The sequence below is a fragment of the Heptranchias perlo genome, chromosome 1, assembly GCF_035084215.1.
Source record: "Heptranchias perlo isolate sHepPer1 chromosome 1, sHepPer1.hap1, whole genome shotgun sequence".
NCBI classification, from domain to species: Eukaryota; Metazoa; Chordata; class Chondrichthyes; order Hexanchiformes; family Hexanchidae; genus Heptranchias; species Heptranchias perlo.
In genome coordinates this window covers 178,210,656-178,229,400 of record NC_090325.1, presented here as the reverse complement: position 1 = coordinate 178,229,400, position 18,745 = coordinate 178,210,656, and positions in this window count along the sequence as shown.

Below are 18,745 nucleotides of genomic sequence, written 5' to 3'. Positions count from 1 at the left end.
TCAGGGGCAATCATCTTTTGCCCCAAATAAACCTACATCCTTTACACAGACGTTTAAATGTAGAGATGCCATCCTTTGTTGAACTAGCATTGCTGAAATATGCATTTGGCTATAAATAATTAGTGATGCCAGTACATTCCTTTACATCTTTCTGTATTCACAAGGGTCAATTAAAAAATTGAAATTTTATTGCCTGTCGATATTAGAGTTACTATTTAGGTTGAAATACCAAGGGGGAAAGATTTTATCTTTTCGCTATTTCCAGCGGAATCACACAAGCATTCTAAAAGAATATGGGGGGAGAATTTCTATAGGATTCTCTCAATACCATACTGTAACTTTGGCAGAAATCTTGGAGAAACAGCGTCATTGGCCATTTCTATGTTTATGCCATTTCTCAGGAGGTTCTGCCGATTTCAGCAGAGGACCCCCAAGGGAATTACAGGGCTCTCTGCTTTTGCTAGAAACAACAATCAAGGAAAAGTTTCTTGCTATATTTATGATCTAACTATCACGTAGCACCCAGAGGAAATCTTACCCGATTATTTCAGTACGTGTTTCTCAAAAATCAGAAAACTTTAAGAATAGAACTGAAAAGCCTAATGTCAGTCACATAAAAAACGAACTCGACATCAAATTTTCTGCTAAAAAAAAATCAAAAGAAGATTACTCTGGACTTATTTGATGAAAAGCTAAAGTACATCAAAGAAGCAGAGTCCCTTCTTATGATGCTGATTTGGAAGTATGTTGTTGGATTTTTCTCATTATGAGAAGAACAATCTGGAAATAAGTTATCGTTGAGTAAAATGGACTTAACAATTGCACCTATGACTAAAATGTTCATATATGCTTGTGTTCTTGAAAAACCCTGGGGATTAAGTAGATTAATCTGTTGCGAGTTCATAATTCTCTGCATTAACAGATTATGTTAATCTATTAATGCAGAGATAAAATTGTTGAAGATATCGACCGACAGAAAATCAAAAAGTGACTAGAATCTGCAAAGAAATGTCAGTAATTAAAGGGTTAAAAATTTCACAGAACATATTGCTGAAGATTTATGTGAACCCAACTCTCTGAATATGATATTCCAACCGAGATGTGATTCCGCCCTATATTTTTAAAAGAATAGTCTTTCTTCAAAGGTTCCTCTTCAACGAGCTGAGTTATTATTATGTCATGTAAAACTTTGGAAGTATTTTGATGTGAGATGGTTCAGTTACAGATTAGCCTGTCCTGGAATTAAACTTCTTTTGGTTGACAATTTCTGAAAATTGCCTGGCAGTTGAACAAAGAAAAAGAGGGCAATATGGTGAATGCAGTCCAATTTCTTTTTCATTCGTTCATGGGAATGTGGGCGTCGCTGGCGAGGCCGGCATTTATTGCCCATCTCTAATTGCCCTTGAGAAGATGGTGGTGAGCCGCCTTCTTGACCCGCTGCAGTGCGTGTGGTGACGGTTCTCCCACAGTGCTGTTAGGAAGGGAGTTCCAGGATTTTGACCCAGCGACGATGAAGGAACGGTGATATATTTCCAAGTCAGGATGGTGTGTGACTTGGAGGGGAATGTGCAGCTAGTGTTGTTCCCATGTACCTGCTGCTCTTGTCCTTCTAGGTGGTAGAGGTCGCGGGTTTGGGAGGTGCTGTCGAAGAAGCCTTGGCGAGTTGCTGCAGTGCATCCTGTGGATGGTACACACTGCAGCCACAGTGCGCCGGTGGTGAAGGGAGTGAATGTTTAGGGTGGTGGATGGGGTGCCAATCAAGCGGGCTGCTTTATCTTGGATGGTGTCGAGCTTCTTGAGTGTTGTTGGAGCTGCACTCATCCAAGCAAGTGGAGAGTATTCCATCACACTCCTGACTTGTGCCTTGTAGATGGGGGAAAGGCTTTGGGGAGTCAAGAGGTGAGTCACTCGCGGCAGAATACCCAGCCTCTGACCTGCTCTCGTAGCCACAGTATTTATATGGCTGGTCCAGTTAAGTTTCTGGTCAATGGTGACCCCCAGGATGTTGATGGTGGGGGATTCGGCGATGGTAATGCCGTTGAAGGGGAGGTGGTTAGACTCTCTCTTGTTGGAGATAGTCATAGCCTGGCACTTGTCTGGCGCGAATGTTACTTGCCACTTATGAGCCCAAGCCTGGATGTTGTCCAGGTCTTGCTGCATGCGGGCTCGGACTGCTTCATTATTTGAGGGGTTGCGAATGGAACTGAACACTGTGCAATCATCAGCGAACATCCCCATTTCTGACCTTATGATCGAGGGTAGGTCATTGATGAAGCACTGAAGATGGTTGGGCCTAGGACACTGACCTGAGGAACTCCTGCAGCAATGTCCTGGCCTCCAACAACCACTACCATCTTCCTTTGTGCTAGGTATGACTCCAGCTACTGGAGAGTTTTTCCCCTGATTCCCATTGACTTCAATTTTACTAGGGCTCCTTGGTGCCACACTCGGTCAAATGCTGCCTTGATGTCAAGGGCAGTCACTCTCACCTCACCTCTGGAATTCAGCTCTTTTGTCCATGTTTGGACCAAGGCTGTAATGAGGTCTGGAGCCGAGTGGTCCTGACTGAACCCAAACTGAGCATGTTATTGGTGAGTAAGTGCCGCTTGATAGCACTGTCGACGACACCTTCCATCACTTTGCTGATGATTGAGAGTAGACTGATGGGGTGGTAATTGGCCGGATTGGATTTGTCCTGCTTTTTGTGGACAGGACATACCTGGGCAATTTTCCACATTGTCAGGTAGATGCCAGTTTTGTAGCTGTACTGGAACAGTGTGGCTAGAGGCGCAGTTAGTTCTGGAGCACAAGTCTTCAGCACTACAGCTGGGATGTTGTCGGGGCCCATAGCCTTTGCTGTATCCAGTGCACTCAGCCATTTCTTGATATCACGTGGAGTGAATCGAATTGGCTGAAGCCTGGCTTCTGTGATGGTGGGGATATCGGGAGGAGGCCGAGATGGATCACTTCTGGCTGAAGATGGTTGCAAACGCTTCAGCCTTGTCTTTTGCACTCACGTGCTGGACTCCGCCATCATTGAGGATGGGGATGTTTGCAGAGCCTCCTCCTCCTGTTAGTTGTTTAATTGTCCACCACCATTCACGACTGGATGTGGCAGGACTGCAGAGCTTTGATCTGATCCGTTGGTTGTGGAATCGCTTAGCTCTGTCTATAGCATGTTGCTTCCGCTGTTTAGCACGTATGTAGTCCTGAGTTGTAGCTTCACCAGGTTGGCACCTCATTTTTAGGTACACCTGGTGCTGCTCCTGGCATGCTCTTCTACACTCCTCATTGAACCAGGGTTGATCCCATGGCTTGTTGGTAATGGTAGAGTGAGGAATATGCCGGGCCATGAGGGTACAGATTGTGCTGGAATACAATTCTGCTGCTGCTGATGGCCCACAGCGCCTCATGGATGCCCAGTTTTGAGCTGCTAGTTCTGTTCTCAATCTATTCCATTTAGCACGGTGGTAGTGCCACACAACACGTTGGATGGTATCCTCAGTGCGAAGATGGGACTTCGTCTCCACGAGGACTGTGCGGTGGTCACTCCTACCAATACTGTCATGGACAGATGCATTTGCGACAGGTAGATTGGTGAGGACGAGGTCAAGTAAGTTTTTCCCTCGCTCACCACCTGCCGCAGGCCCAGTCTGGCAGCTATGTCCTTCAGGACTCGGCCAGCTCGGTCAGTAGTGGTGCTACCGAGCCACTCGTGGTGATGGACATTGAAGTCCCCCACCCAGAGTACATACTGTGCTCTTGTTACCCTCAGTGCTTCCTCCAAGTGGTGCTCAACATGGAGGAGGACTGATTCATCAGCTGAGGGAGGACGGTAGGTGGTAATCAGCAGGAGGTTTCCTTGCCCATGTTTGACCTGATGCCATGAGATTTCATGGGGTCCAAAGTCAATGTTGAGGACTCCCAGGGCCACTCCCTCCTGACTGTATATCCCTGTACCACCACCTCTGGTGGGTCTGTCCTGCTGATGGGACAGGACATACCCAGGGATGGTGATGGAAGATTGTGGGACGTTGGCTGAAAGGTATGATTCTGTGAGTATGGCTATGTCAGGCTGTTGCTTGACTAGTCTGTGGAACAGCTCTCCCAATTTTGGCACAAGTCCCCAGATGTTAGTGAGGAGGACTTTGCAGGGTCGACTGGGCTTGGTTTGCCGTTGTCGTGTCCGGTGCCTAGTGGTCCGATGCCGGGTGGTCCGTCCGGTTTTATTCTTATTATGACTTTTCGTAGCGAGATTTTACAACTGAGTGGCTTGCTCGCCCATTTCAGAGGGCAATTAAGAATCAACCACGTTGCTGTGGGTCTGGAGTCACATATAGGCCAGACCGGGTAAGGACGGCAGGTTTCCTTCCTTAAAGGACATTAGTGAACCAGATGGATTTTTAACGCCAATCCGGTCGTTTCATGGTCACCATTACTGATACTAGTATTTGAATTCCAGATTTTTAAAAATTTAATTAATTCAATTTAAATTCACCAGCTGCCATAGCAGGATTTGATCTCATGACTCATGGATTACTAGTCCAGTAACATAACCACTATGCTACCGTACCCAATAATTACTTCTGGTTGTGTACCCAGATAATATGCCCCTGATAATGATAAAGCAAGTCTTACAGTAGTTGTTGAATGACTTACTATGACAGTCAATTCTCCACAGGGTCAGATTTTCCCTCCGTCTGCCCCTGATAGTGTAACAGTGCATTCCTCGTACGTTATGGGGGTGAAATTGGTCTTGGACAGTGACGCAAATCGGGCGATGGTGAGTCGACAACCTGTTTTACGCTCTGCTCGATTTTCTTTGCCATTGTGGGAAAGAAAATCGGACATTGTGTAAACTGAGCTGCCGTGTCGCTATTACCCATTTTGCACTGTCACCCAAGATTATTTTCATCTCTTATATATCCTTCATTGTTGCATGCACAGTGCTAAGTCGACTAGTTCCCTTTAATTAACAGTGAATCTATTCTGTATATTTGGAGGGTTATCATTTTGCACCACAATGTTAAAATTACCTCGACAATAGATACTAAAAAGTAGTACTGACCTCAGCCATATTCGAAGTTTCAGGTAATGTTTCAGATAAATGTTCCATTTTATTGAATTTAAACGATGGATTGTGAAACAGAGAAGCTACTAAAGTTTTACTGGCCACTGGAATAGAATTCTGATGCCTGCAAACCATAAATGCACCAGTACTACTAGATTAAACTGATGCATTGAAAGTAATTTTTGAGAGTGTGGTGTTCAAACTGCTCTCTGTACTCGGGAGATCAGGTGACATGCTGAGTAGTCTTTCATTTTGAAAACCGGCTGTTCAGCATGAATAAGCATTGTGAAGTTTCAGGGAAAGAAAAACTTTCCATTCAGATTGACTCAGTGATGAGTAAGTAGACAGTTTGAGGTATGAAAACCTTTTGATTAGATAGAAGCAATTTGAGTATGAACTGTGAATATAATCCTGCACCCCGCAATTAGAAACACAAGCTTGAGCACAAATTACATTAATGGGTTATAGTTGATATTGGCGCAGTTGAAAAAGAGGCATGATAAATTGAGAATCAATTTTTTAAAAATGGCAATCAATTATCTCAAAACATCAACAGAATGTGATGTATCCCAAAGCATAAGCATAAAATTTCAAATACATTGATAAGCTTAATTTAATAAATATGTGAACATGCAAGTGTATTTTCACTAAAATGTAATGATTCATCATTTTGTAAATAAATCTTTCAAATTTTGGTACTATGGTGTTTGAGCTATCCAAATCCCCAGTCACATGAAATTTTACCATTCAGTCAGAAACAAGGCTTGTTAATCACATTTGATTTACATTGGAGAAAGCAAGGTCTGAAGATAACTGGTAAAACTGGTGGAAGAGTGGGAATCATTAAGAAAATTCAGGTTTACTTGTCACTTCAATGTTCTACACAGCCTCTGACCCTCCATTGATGGAATATTGCAGTCCTGTTTGGAAGGCTGCAGAAAAAGCATATCTCCTGCTCTTGCAGTCAATATAGTTCAAATCCATGGAGAGCAATTGACATAATGAGAATGGCATACAATAGTCCACTCCCTATAACATCATGGAAATGTTGCCAGGTTGTTAGGCTTCCACCATATTATTTTAGGAGGAGCACAACAAATGATTGTGCGAGTGGCTTCTGGTGTGCTGCACAAATGTTCTGGACTCCAAACTGTTCAGGTTGTTTTGCAGAGAAAAAAAAGGACTGTTGTTTGTAAAATAATATAAAAAGTATTGAATATGTTGTGTGCAGGTTCTGCAAGACAGATAATGGCCATAAAACAAACAATCATAAAGTTATGGCACATTTTGTACTTCTTGTTGCAAAATATACTTCATTTGAATTAAGCTGCATTGGACAATATGACACAGGGTGGAAGACAATTACTGGTTTCCTTGGCAAACATTTTCCTTGAATCCTTTCAGACTCTGAATGCCAAATGGTTCCACCACAGTTTGCTCTGTTGGTTAGCTGTTTATATTGTTGCCCACCACCCATGGTCCTGTCTGGTCGATGTTTTGTTGTGTATTTTCACTTGAAGAACTGCTATGTTGTACAAGTGGTAGACATTGAATTGGTTCAGCTGATGATGTCCTGCCAGTCTTCTAGCATGTACAATGGTGGTGGGCACCTGAGCTGAATTTTACTACCTTCCTGGCCAATACCTCTTTGACCATGATGAAAACCTCAGTTTAATTGAAAGAGAAACCACAGCACTGACATTTCTGATCAGCATGTTTGGACTTTTAATTGGAAAATGGCCGCAATCTCAATGAGTGACGCTCCCCATTGGTAGCGCAGTTCATTTTTTAAAAATTCACTCTCAGAATATGGGCATCACCAGCAAGGCCAGCATTTATTGCCCATCCCTAATTACCCTTCAGAAGGTGGTGGTGAGCCTTCTTCTTGATCCACTGCAGTTCATGTTGTGAAGGTACTCCCACAATGCTGTTAGATGGGGAGTTCCAGGATTTTGACCCAGTGACGATGAAGGAATGGCGATATATGTCCAAGTTGGGATGGTGCGTTACTTGGAGGGGAACTTGGAGGTGATAGTGTTCCCATGCACCTGCTGCCCTTGTCCTTCTAGGTGGTAGAGGTCGCGGGTTTGGGAGGTGCTGTCGAAGAACCCTTGGCGAGTTGCTGCAATGCATCCTGTAGGTAATACACATTCCAGCCAAGGTGCATGATGGTGGAGGGAGTGGATGGGCTGCGAATCAAGCGGACTGCTTTGTGCTAGATAATGTCAGGCTTCTTGACTGTTGTTAGATCTGCACCCATCCAAGCAAGTGGTGAGTATTCCATCACACTCCTGACTTGTGCCTTGTAGGTGGTGAAGAGGCTTTATGGAGTCTGGAGGTGAGCTGAAATCCACTTAGGTTAATGATTCAGAGCTCTACTGATGTTAATTCAGTTTCCTCACAGTGTCAGTCTTGGTAACTTCTGCGTCAATGATTATGTTATCAGCATTCACTGTTTAGAATCAACAAAAGTAAACAGAACAATACAAAAGGAAGTTATAATTTTTGCAACTATTTTACTTTAAAAGAAATTTTGATGGTGATAGTCTGTTTTTAACAGATAAAGGCAGAAAATGGTAGAGGCAGGAAGAGCTGTCAACAAATGGTCCAAGAAAGAGATAGATAATTGCTACGGGGGAGGGGAAGAGTTGATTCATCAATACCAATGCAATATTGCCATTTTTGTAAATCAGGGATGTACTGTCAGTGTGAGGTATACACCAATCCTTGCCAATAGATAGAGTAGTTAAAAGATTCTCAATACTGAAAGGAGAATGCGAAGGAAGTTATGCTGATGCCCTGGTAAAGTCAGTTAGCTACTTTTTGAATGACAGACTGGGTAGATACTTTCTGCACATCTATCTAGGAAATAAAATTAGTAATGAACAATCTGTAGTAGAAGATAGGAATATACGGTAGAGAGAGAAGCATTGTGATTATATTAATAGTTGTATTCTTTGAAAAAATTTAATTTGATTAAATTACTATTTATTATTACCAAAACTGATTATCTGATCACTGATCATTTTTTTTTATTCGTTCATGGGATGTGGGCGTTGCTGGCGAGGCGAGCATTTGTTGCCCATCCCTAATTGCCCTTGAGAAGGTGGTGGTGAGCCGCCTTCTTGAACCGTGTGGTGACGGTTCTCCCACAGTGCTGTTAGGAAGGGAGTTCCAGGATTTTGACCCAGCGACGATGAAGGAACGGTGACATATTTCCATGTCGGGATGGTGTGTGACTTGGAGGAGAACATGCAGGTGGTGTTGTTCCCATGTGCCTACTGCCCTTGTCCTTCTAGGTGGTAGAGGTCGCGGATTTGGGAGGTGTTGTCGAAGAAGCCTTGGCGAATTGCTGCAGTGCATCCTGTGGATAGTACACACTGTAGCCACAGTGCGCCGGTGGTGAAGGGAGTGAATGTTTAGGGTGGTGGATGGGGTGCCAGTCAAGTGGGCTGCTTTGTCCTGGATGGTGTCAAGCTTCTTGAGTGTTGTTGGAGCTGCACTCACCCAGGCAAGTGGAGAGTATTCCATCACATTCCTGACTTGTGCCTTGTAGATGGTGAAAAGGCTTTGGGGAGTCAGGAGGTGAGTTACTCGCTGCAGAATACCCAACCTCTGACCTGCTCTTGTAGCCACAGTATTTATATGGCTGGTCCAGTTAAGTTTCTGGTCAATGGTGACCCCAGGATGTTGATGGTGGGGGATTCGGCGATGGTAATGCCGTTGAATGTCAAGGGGAGGTGGTTAGACTCTCTCTTGTTGGAGATGGGCATTGCCTGGCACTTTTTTGGCGCGAATGTTACTTGCCACTTATCAGCCCAAGCCTGGATGTTGTCCAGATCTTGCTGCATGCGGGCACGGACTGCTTCATTATCTGAGGGGTTGCGAATGCAACTGAACACTGTGCAATCATCAGTGAACAGCCCCATTTCTGACCTTATGATGGAGGGAAGGTCATTGATGAAGCAGCTGAAGATGGTTGGGCCTAGGACACTGCCCTGAGGAACTCCTGCAGCAATGTCCTGGGGCTGAGATGATTGTCTTCCAACAACCACTACCATCTTCCTTTGTGCTAGGTATGACTCCAGCCACTGGAGAGTTTTCCCCCTGATTCCCATTGACTTCAATTTATCTCATTGTAATTTGTGGGATCTTGCTGTGTACAAATTGACTGCTGTGTTTCCCTACATTACAACAATGACTACGCTTCGAAAGTACTTCATTGGCTGTAAAGCACTTTGGGATGTTCTGAGGTTGTGACAAGTGCTTTATAAATGCAAGTTCTATGTTTTATTCACCTAGTATTTCGGGGAGGGGAGGCAGTAGAAACTGTGAAGTTTTTTTCTTCCCAAGAGAGCAGTGACCATTAATGATCCTGAACAAGAAGACATGATGCTGTGTTTATTATTATGCAAATTATAACTCTTTGACTAACACATTCATTTGTTTTATGGCACTGAGTATGTTGGAATGAGTAACTGCCAAAATGCTTTAGTCAATTCAAAATTTAGCTAGTACTTGAGCATATTTGTTTGGTCTATTAATTGTGATTTTCTACTTTTGGTTTTCAACATTCAAAATAACATCTCTCCCTATACAGGGCAAGGCTTTTGATTCTGGTGGCTCAGACGAGTTTTTTTTCAAGATTTACATCTCTGTAGCGTATTGCCATAGGAACAGAAAGAGCAGTTTGTGCCTTTGAGCAGGACTCAATCCCATGTAACAATTCAGAGGTTTCCTGAAGGCAGGCAACTGCATGAAACTGTAACTTACTAGAACGTTCTGGAAATTGATTAGGTCGGCAGTCAGAGGCAGAGCATTGAGCAGAACTAAGTGTACAGCCAGCCAGCAGGCAAAAGCAGTCCTTTGCCGAGCAGGATTTATGGTTCCCGGAGCAGCGTGACACCTTTTTTTGCCTGGGACTGCTTATAAGCTGTCACAAAATGGATGGCGTGTTCACATATCACATTGCTGCTGTCATCCTTCTTTCAAATTTTAATATAAAAGGTAAAGTTAAATTTTAAAAGCTGCCACAAAAAAACATTAAGGAAAACATCTCCAAAATTAATAAGATAACCTGTTCACAGAACAGATTCAAAACCCATTGCCCACAACACTGGAATTTCCTTACTCGTACCATCCAAAATTCAGGCAGTACCACGGCAATCAGATAAGGAAAATCGTAATGTGCCAGTGAATGTTGGTAGATTATTCTCCTCAGTAAATAACCTCCGAGTACAAGTTGGTAAGTCCAATGGCATCATGCATCCGGCTAATAATGCAATGACCATTTCCCAAGCATACACATGGGGCTGGACTTTCTTCATCAGTGGCTTCACTGCTGGAAATGCACTAAAACTGTTCTTTCACCCACCAGCGTTTAATTACCCAGAACCTGCTCAATTTCCTGCAGTGCACTTTCATTACATGTTCACGGTAGACTCCAGGTGCAATTAGCCACCTCTATAGGCAGCCCGTCTCTGGTTTGGCCATGGCTTTGGATCTTAACCAGCTCAAAGTCTTCCTTATGAGTTGTGCAACTGTCTGGTAGCTGACACCACTCAGTTATTGCTTTGTGAGGAAGTGCAGTCTCCTTAAGCATTACCAAGGGTCACGGTGAAGTCGCCCACCTGCATCTGAAGGCAGGAAGACGTGGGTACCATTAGGTAGGGGTTGGAGGCTGCCTGCTCAGCTTGCCTTCTCTGTGGTCATCCTCCTGATCCTCTTCCTCTTCCTCCTCAAAGCAGAGGAACATAGGAAACTCAAGGGAGACACCATTGGTTCAAGACACCCCATCTGCAACCTCAAAACTTAAAAAAAGTAAAAGTTCTTTCAAATTCCTTACAGATAACTTTAAAAATAGTTAAAAGAAATTGTAAAGTAGCTTAAAAAGTTTTTAAAACTTTAAGGAAACTTTACACAAAATTACAAAAACTTAAAAGGAATTAAAGACAACTTTAAATAATACTAATAGAAATGTCCTTATTGTGTCCCTATAGCTTCCAGGTATCGAGCAGCTCTGACCCAGCAAAACAGGCCCCAATACCTCTTCCCCTGAGGTATTCTGTACCACCTCCGGCCACTGGGCAGTAACTGAGGAAAATGTAGCCCTGCATCAAACCTCACGCCTGCCTTGTCATTTACCTATGGTGGAGTGAGGATGCCTTTCTCAAGATTTTTCTCTGTTCACCACCTTGGGTACATTTGACAACATATAGGTAAAGGGAGGAAAATCCAGCCCATGCCATCACATCATGCTGTAGAAGAACATGATGGAGGCCAACAGTTTATCACAAAAACTCACAATTAAATGTCAAATTTGGCATCATTATTTATACATGAGAATACGTGCAAACAGAGTTTTTGATACTTTTTGCTAAAATTACAGATTCATTGACAAATTACAATTTGTAAAAATAGCCTGATTTATACATAATTGGAATTTTTTTTTATTGTGAGTTACCATGATACAATATATTCAAACTTGTCCTTCACATTTAAAGTGAAATACAGCCCAATATTGGTGCTGTTGAAATCAGCTTGATCCAACATAACTGTGCTTTGACTGCAGGTAGTCATGCCGCTTCAAATGGTTGAAAAAAATTAAAGAAAACATAAGCAGAAGTAAATCATATGAAGTTTGTATATATTATAAAGAATAGCAGAATACGTTCCAAGGCAGCAATACTGACATTAATAATTTTTTTTTATTCGTTCATGGGATGTGGGCGTCACTGGCAAGGCCAGCATTTATTGCCCATCCCTAATTGCCCTTGAGAAGGTGGTGGTGAGCCGCCTTCTTGAACCGCTGCAGTCCGTGTGGTGAAGATTCTCCCACAGTGCTGTTAGGAAGGGAGTTCCAGGATTTTGACCCAGCGACGATGAAGGAGCGGTGATATATTTCCAAGTCAGGATGGTGTGTGACTTGGAGGGGAACGTGCAGGTGGTGTTGTTCCCATGTGCCTGCTGCCCTTGTCCTTCCAGGTGGTAGAGGTCGCGGGCTTGGGAGGTGCTGTTGAAGAAGCCTTGGCGAGTTGCTGCAGTGCATCCTGTGGATGGTACACACTGCAGCCACAGTGCGCCGGTGGTGAAAGGAGTGAATGTTTAGGGTGGTGGATGGGGTGCCAATCAAGCGGGCTGCTTTGTCCTGGATGGTGTCGAGCTTCTTGAGTGTTGTTGGAGCTACACTCATCCAAGCAAGTGGAGAGTATTCCATCACACTCCTGACTCAAACTTTCATTCTGAAGGTGTCATCTCTAAAGGCTTAGACTGTGGTTGTACAGGTAAACTTTTTCCCTTCCCACGGTCTTAAATTTAGGCAGACATATAATTTTTCCTAGAAAATAAATACTTTCTGCCAAAATGCTCTCAGCCAAACACTTTATGGTTAGGATGATTAAATCTTACATTTTTCTGAAGAGTTCAAAATATGGCTGATAGAATCATAGAATCATAGAAGTTTACAACATGGAAACAGGCCCTTCGGCCCAACATGTCCATGTCGCCCAGTTTATACCACTAAGCTAGTCCCAATTGCCTGCACTTGGCATTAACCCTTCAACTCCAAAGACTTCTGCAATATTTTGTTCCCTTTGGGTGCACTTTTTTTTAATTGACCCTTCTTGAATTGATCTATCTGTAGCAGTAAGTCTTCAGGGTACATGTTGGATATCGAATATACCTACTTCGCCTAACAAGCTCTTCCATAACTCCAAGCAGAAACTAGTGCCGGATCAGTGGGAATAAAAACATCTGTGTTTTCATGTGTTCTCACCTCCCTCTCCCATTATAATCAACCATATCTTGAGATCCTACTGCAGAACCATTGGTCCTCACTGGCAACATGCATTCTAAAATAGTTGGAGATATCACTCTTGCTTTTGTTATTGTCGTCGTGTCATTTGACAATCTGCAATTCCAAGAAAATAATCTACCGTTGGGTATTTATACAAATCTGGTGTAATTTGATTGTGTCACATATTTTGATATTCAGCATTTTAACAAAACATATCAAACTTCCTGAGGTTGGCCACATGATTCCAATTGTCCCTTTTTCATTTTCTTTTTCACCAGGGCATAAGACAGACATTTTCAGTTGGGCAGTAGTGTTCCACAACCTTCTGGACTCAATGTTGATTTCAATAACTTTAGATTATAACCACTGCTCTCATTTTTTCAGACAGTAGGTTTTTTTTTATTCGTTCACGGGATGTGGGCGTCGCTGGCGAGGCCAGCATTTATTGCCCATCCCTAATTGCCCTCGAGAAGGTGGTGGTGCTGGTAATGGTTCTGCTGTTGCCTTTTACAACTCCTCCAGACCATCTTTTCTTTTTTTACCTGTCCCATTACCGCCCTCCTTGCCTTGCACCATCATCCCTTTTGTCATTTAATCACTCCTTCCCTCCACCCTTTCAGAAACCTTCCCTTTTGTTCTTTCCTCCCCTCCCTTTCCTCCTCCCCCTCCCCCACCCCCGACCTTTGCCTGGCTCTGTACTTGCTTAAAAACTGTTTAATCTTCAACTTCTTCCAGTTCTGGCGAAAGGTCTTCGACCCGAAACATTAACTCTGTTTCTTTCTCCACAGATGCTGCCTGACTTGCTGAGTATTTCCAGCATTTTCTGTTTTGATTTCAGATTTCCTGCATCTGCAGTATTTTGCTTTTGATTTATTATTCCACGTGTGTTGAACTTCATCTTGTGGACCTCAGAGAGGGCGAGGGAGATTTAAATACTGATCACTGTAAACATTCAGATGCTGTTCCTTTGTCCATTTTAGCAGAGATGTTATCCATTCACAATAAACAGGTGATTTAATACCTGACATTATGGACAAAGCAGTGTCATTCAGAAATGTTTAGCATTTGTTCGCTAATATTGGCAACAGTAAGTTCCAGGCTTATTTCTTTTATTGTTGGAACTGATCCCTCAACAATGAAAAGGCAACATTGTGCATTGCTCAAATGTTTCCTGACCTCCTCACTTTTATCAGTGTACAGTCTAGCATCCATCCATCTTTCAGATAACAGAGAGTTCATGTTTTATGCTAAACTTCAGTGGCTAATTAACCTCCAAAAAAAAAGTTGCTGAGTAACAATATGATACCGATGGAACAACAGATGCTAATTGGGGAAATATACTGATCTACTCCCACTGGCCTTAAACAGTCTGTTTATTGCTTCGCCATCGAATTATCTGCTTAGTGGAAGAGTTTAAGGATCTCCACATCACAGTTTAAGAAGAAGCTTGAACGAATTATTGCCATGGAAGTTTGAAAAGTTGGAGTAGCAATGAAATCATCCGTCAGCTTTGTTCTCTTTAGGAGACCCATGAGAATGATTAGTTCAAAGATGTTCATTCCCTCAGCCGTCACCTGGAGCTGTGTAAATGATTTCACTGAGCACTACTGTCTTGACTCGACAGGTCAAAATGACAACTGCTTTGACAATGCTATGCTCCAAGCTAGGTTAAAGATGTGGATCCTCAGAACCTCATTACCAGGCTTTAATTGCTTTGGTAAACTTTTGTGGAGGGTAAACAAAACCTTTGATCGCTTACCATTTGTATGATCTTCCTAATTCTTTGAATACATTCTCTCCCAGTCTATCTTTTTTCCTTTGTCACCTATCAAATCTCGGAGATGCTTTTAGTTTAATGTTATGTTTCAGTGCTCTGGTCGTTTACGAAGCATCGAGAACCTCCTGCAGGCACCACCCATCACAGGTTAACTAAACTATTTACCAAAATGTCGTGTTTTAACCTGTATAGTAAAATCTCAGGCCAATTGTACCTCAAGGCTGAATTGCCTCCAAGGCTGAAGTCCCACTGAGCTCAAACTCTATGCTCTGCTGGCATTTTGCACTCCACTGGTCTCTTGTTGCTCATGACTAATATCTTGACAGTCCAAAGATCTGACGGAGGCCTGACCTTGTGAGAAGCAGCCAGAAGCAACCGCAGGAGTCTATAGGCAGAACGGGGAAAAAAAATTGATTCAAAAATTGTTTCCTACTTGGAGAAATCTGAATTTAAAGATTTCCAGCTGTTTCAGGAACTTTTCACTTCCGCCTTGATCTATTCATCCTGACAGCTGCTGCGTTTCGCTGAACTGTATCTGACTTCCCCTCAATGCAGCAGCACTCCAACTCCTAGTAACTGGGAGTTGCTTCGCCTTTGGCTCTCACCTTGATGTATGCGACGGAGCTCAGCGGGCCGATCGTGGGAAGCCTACAGAAGCATGAGCAAGCTCGAGAGAAAGACTCTTAAACGTGAAAGTCAGGCGGAAATGGTTTCCACCTGACTTTCCTCGCAAAGAAAAGTTGCCAGCGCCATTCCAGCACAGCAAGTGCACCAGAAATGGTGAGGAAATTCATCCCCAATAACTTCCAGTGAGAATCACAATTACCTTGTTTCCTTTGCATATTGAGTTAGTTGAATTCTGGATTCCTTATGATTATATATCTTTGTAAAACAGATATCCTCTTGCTTTCTTCCTTTTTGTCTTTTAGAAAAATATGTAAATGTCATAGTATTACAGCATAGCACAAGAACAAAAGCTATTTTTTTCAATTAATGCGCTGAGCACAAAATTTAATTGCTGTTCCTTCAGGTGCTGTATTCATGTGCTTCAGATCCTACAATTGTTTTAGAAAGCAGTAGTTACATATGAAATGGTTAAAGTTGGGTGTAATACTTTAGAATGGAGATCCAGTTCTAAAACAACCTCCCTCCCTTGTGTGATCTCTCTTGCTTCTCCACTGGCGTCCTGAGATTTCTTCAAGAGTACCTGCTTCTCTTCAGCATTAAAAGATACATTTTTTAAAAATCCTGTAATGACGAATAGGCAACGGGAAGAATCCCTAAGAATGGTGTTTATAAGCATTATCATCTAGAGAGCGGTTAGAATGTGGAACTCACACCACAGGGAGTAGTTGGGGCGAATAGCGTAAAGGCATTCAAGGAGAAGTTGGATAAGCACATGAAGGAGAAAGGGATAGAAGTCTCAGTCGGACGGGAGGCCAGCCAGGGAGAGGACATCTTCAGGTAAGTCTGCAGGTAAGTCTTTGTTTGCATGGATTGGGGGGGGGGGGGCATGGATGAGCAAGGGGCATGGATAGGCACAGGTGGGCAAGGGGCATGGGTGGGCAAGGGTGGGCATGGGTGGACACGGGGGTCACGAGTCATGGGGGATGGGATCGGGAGTCAGTCACGGCGGGGCCGGGATCGGGCGGTCATCGCGGGGGTCTGCAATCATTGAGGGGGAGGGTTGGAAGATCAGGGTCAGGGTCCGACAGGGAGGGTTGGGGTCGGGGGTCAGAGGGGGAGGATCAGGGTCGGGGGTCGGAGGGGGAGGATCGGAGTTGTGGGATAGGGGGTAGGAGGGAGAGGATCGGGGTTGGGGTCGGGGAACCGCGATCGGTGTGGGGGGGGTCGGTGCAGGTAGGCTTGTTGGGCCCGTGGGAAGCACTCCTGCTCCTCCTGGCCCACAATCAGTGCTGGAAAGGCATTTACCTGCTGGATCCGGTCGTTCTTGCCTCCCTTCAGCTACTGGGTTCCCCAAACCCTGGGTAACCTGGCCCGCAGCCGTTAAATGTAAAAGTCTGTTAAAATTTGAGGCACGCAGGCTCATTAACATATTTAAATAACTGACCCGCCTCTCGAGAACAGGCTACTCACCCACCTCCCCTCCCCGAACCCACATCGTTAAAACCGAGGTAAGTTGGGGTTGGGTTTCAGATTTTTGAAATTCAAACTACCCCCCCGCCACTGTCCTGCCCCTTTAAATCTCTTGCGTCCTCTACTTTTCAAAAAGAAATGATTGAGGACTGCTTCATAACAAATTCCACTTCAACCATTGCACATATGGGATCCTCAGTACCACTTGTAAAGAACTACACAGCAGCAGCAGTAAGCACTGGCAGGAAATGCGTTGCGCTCCATGGCTGCTTCTTCCTGAACTCCAAAAAGACCAGATGTGTGTGCGAAAGCCACAGCTGTCTGACAGAACACAGAACACCAGCTCTACATTTAAGAGCAGCTTGATGCAATCATGCTAGTGATCATTTGTTTCCTGAAATGTGGCAAACTAGACTTTTAACAAATTTTGCTAATAAAGATCAAATGTAATAGCAGTTGCAGTCGCCATAATACTAATACATCAAAATGAAAGGGGTCGAATTTCCAAGATTATAACACTGTGTCACATTAGTATGCAGGCAAGTACGTTTACCCTGAAGTGATTTGTGGCCTGATGTTCATATTTTGCAATAAGTAATTTGAAGTTTAAAGTCACGATTAGACTAATGATTAGACTATAGAGCCTCAGCTATCCAGCTCGGTTTAAAAGAATGATAGCACAATTTCTTTGAGAAACAAGTATTTTACTTATTTCTTTCAGAAATGTAATTACATTGTGGTAGATGAAAGCTAGTGACAAATGGATTTTTCCCCCCTTTTTTTAATAGAAAGACATTTGTGGGAAGTATTGTGTTCAAAAATACGGAGCCTTTGGAGCAAGATCGTAAGACTTAACAGGTTTTAAAATATATGAGCTGATGGGATCAAGAAAATTAAATAAAGTACCTTAAACACCTACTGGTATGGAACAAAACTGCACAGTGAACTTTATTTCACTCATTTATGCTGAAGAAAACTTATCAACATTTTGATCTTTTTAACTTATCTAAAGGAAATACTTTTAAGTTTGAGAATAAAGGAGAAGATGATAAATAATTTTGCATAGTGGACAAGTCATGATTTTTCCTGTAAAAAGCATACTGTTTTCTGGTAAATCACTTTTCATTTTTATTTGAGAGTTCTTGTGCTCAGCAATGTTATTATAGGGGAAAGGAACACATTTTTTGTTCCTTATTTTAAGTTCTCTCAGGTCACAGTTTGTTGCTCATAGTACTCTGCTCCACCAGTGTTCCTCAGCAGGGACGACTTCCTTTAAAACATTGCGGTGATGGATTGGTATTATATTTGAATTGTATTGATGCTTTTGAAAAAAAAGTACATCGGTTTCCCAGTTAATTTATAGGGATCAATATGGTGTCAACAGTTACGGTATTGTTAAATGGATAAAAGAACACATTTGAGGTTTTAGTAGAACTACAAATAGAGGAAATCTCCTATTTGTTGATAATGTTGCTAAGTATAGCGGCTACAGGAAATCGTTTCCATTGAGCAACACCCTCTGTTGTCCCAGTGTCAACTTTGGCTCAGTGGTAACACCCTTGTCTTTGAGTCAGAAAGTTGGTGGTCCAAGCCCCTACTCAAGACACCTGAGCATATAATCTAGGCTGGCACTTCAGTGTAGTAGTGGGGGAGTGCTGTACCATCGGAGATGCTGTCTTTCAGATGAGATGTTAAACAAAGACACTGTCTGCCCTTTCAGGTGGACATAAAAAAATCTTACGGCATTATTTGAAGAAAAGCAGGGGAGTTCTCCCTGGTGCCATGGTAATATTTATCCCTGAACCAACATCTCGAAAAACAGAATATCTGGTCATTCATCTCATTACTGTTTGTGGGACCTTGCTGTATGCAATTAGCTGCCACGTTTCTCTACATTACAAAGTGCCTTGTTCGCTGTGAAGCACTTTGGGATGTTGTGAGGTTATGAAAGGCGCTATATAAATGCAAGTTCTTTCTTTCAGTATGATGTTTTTCCATTTCCCAC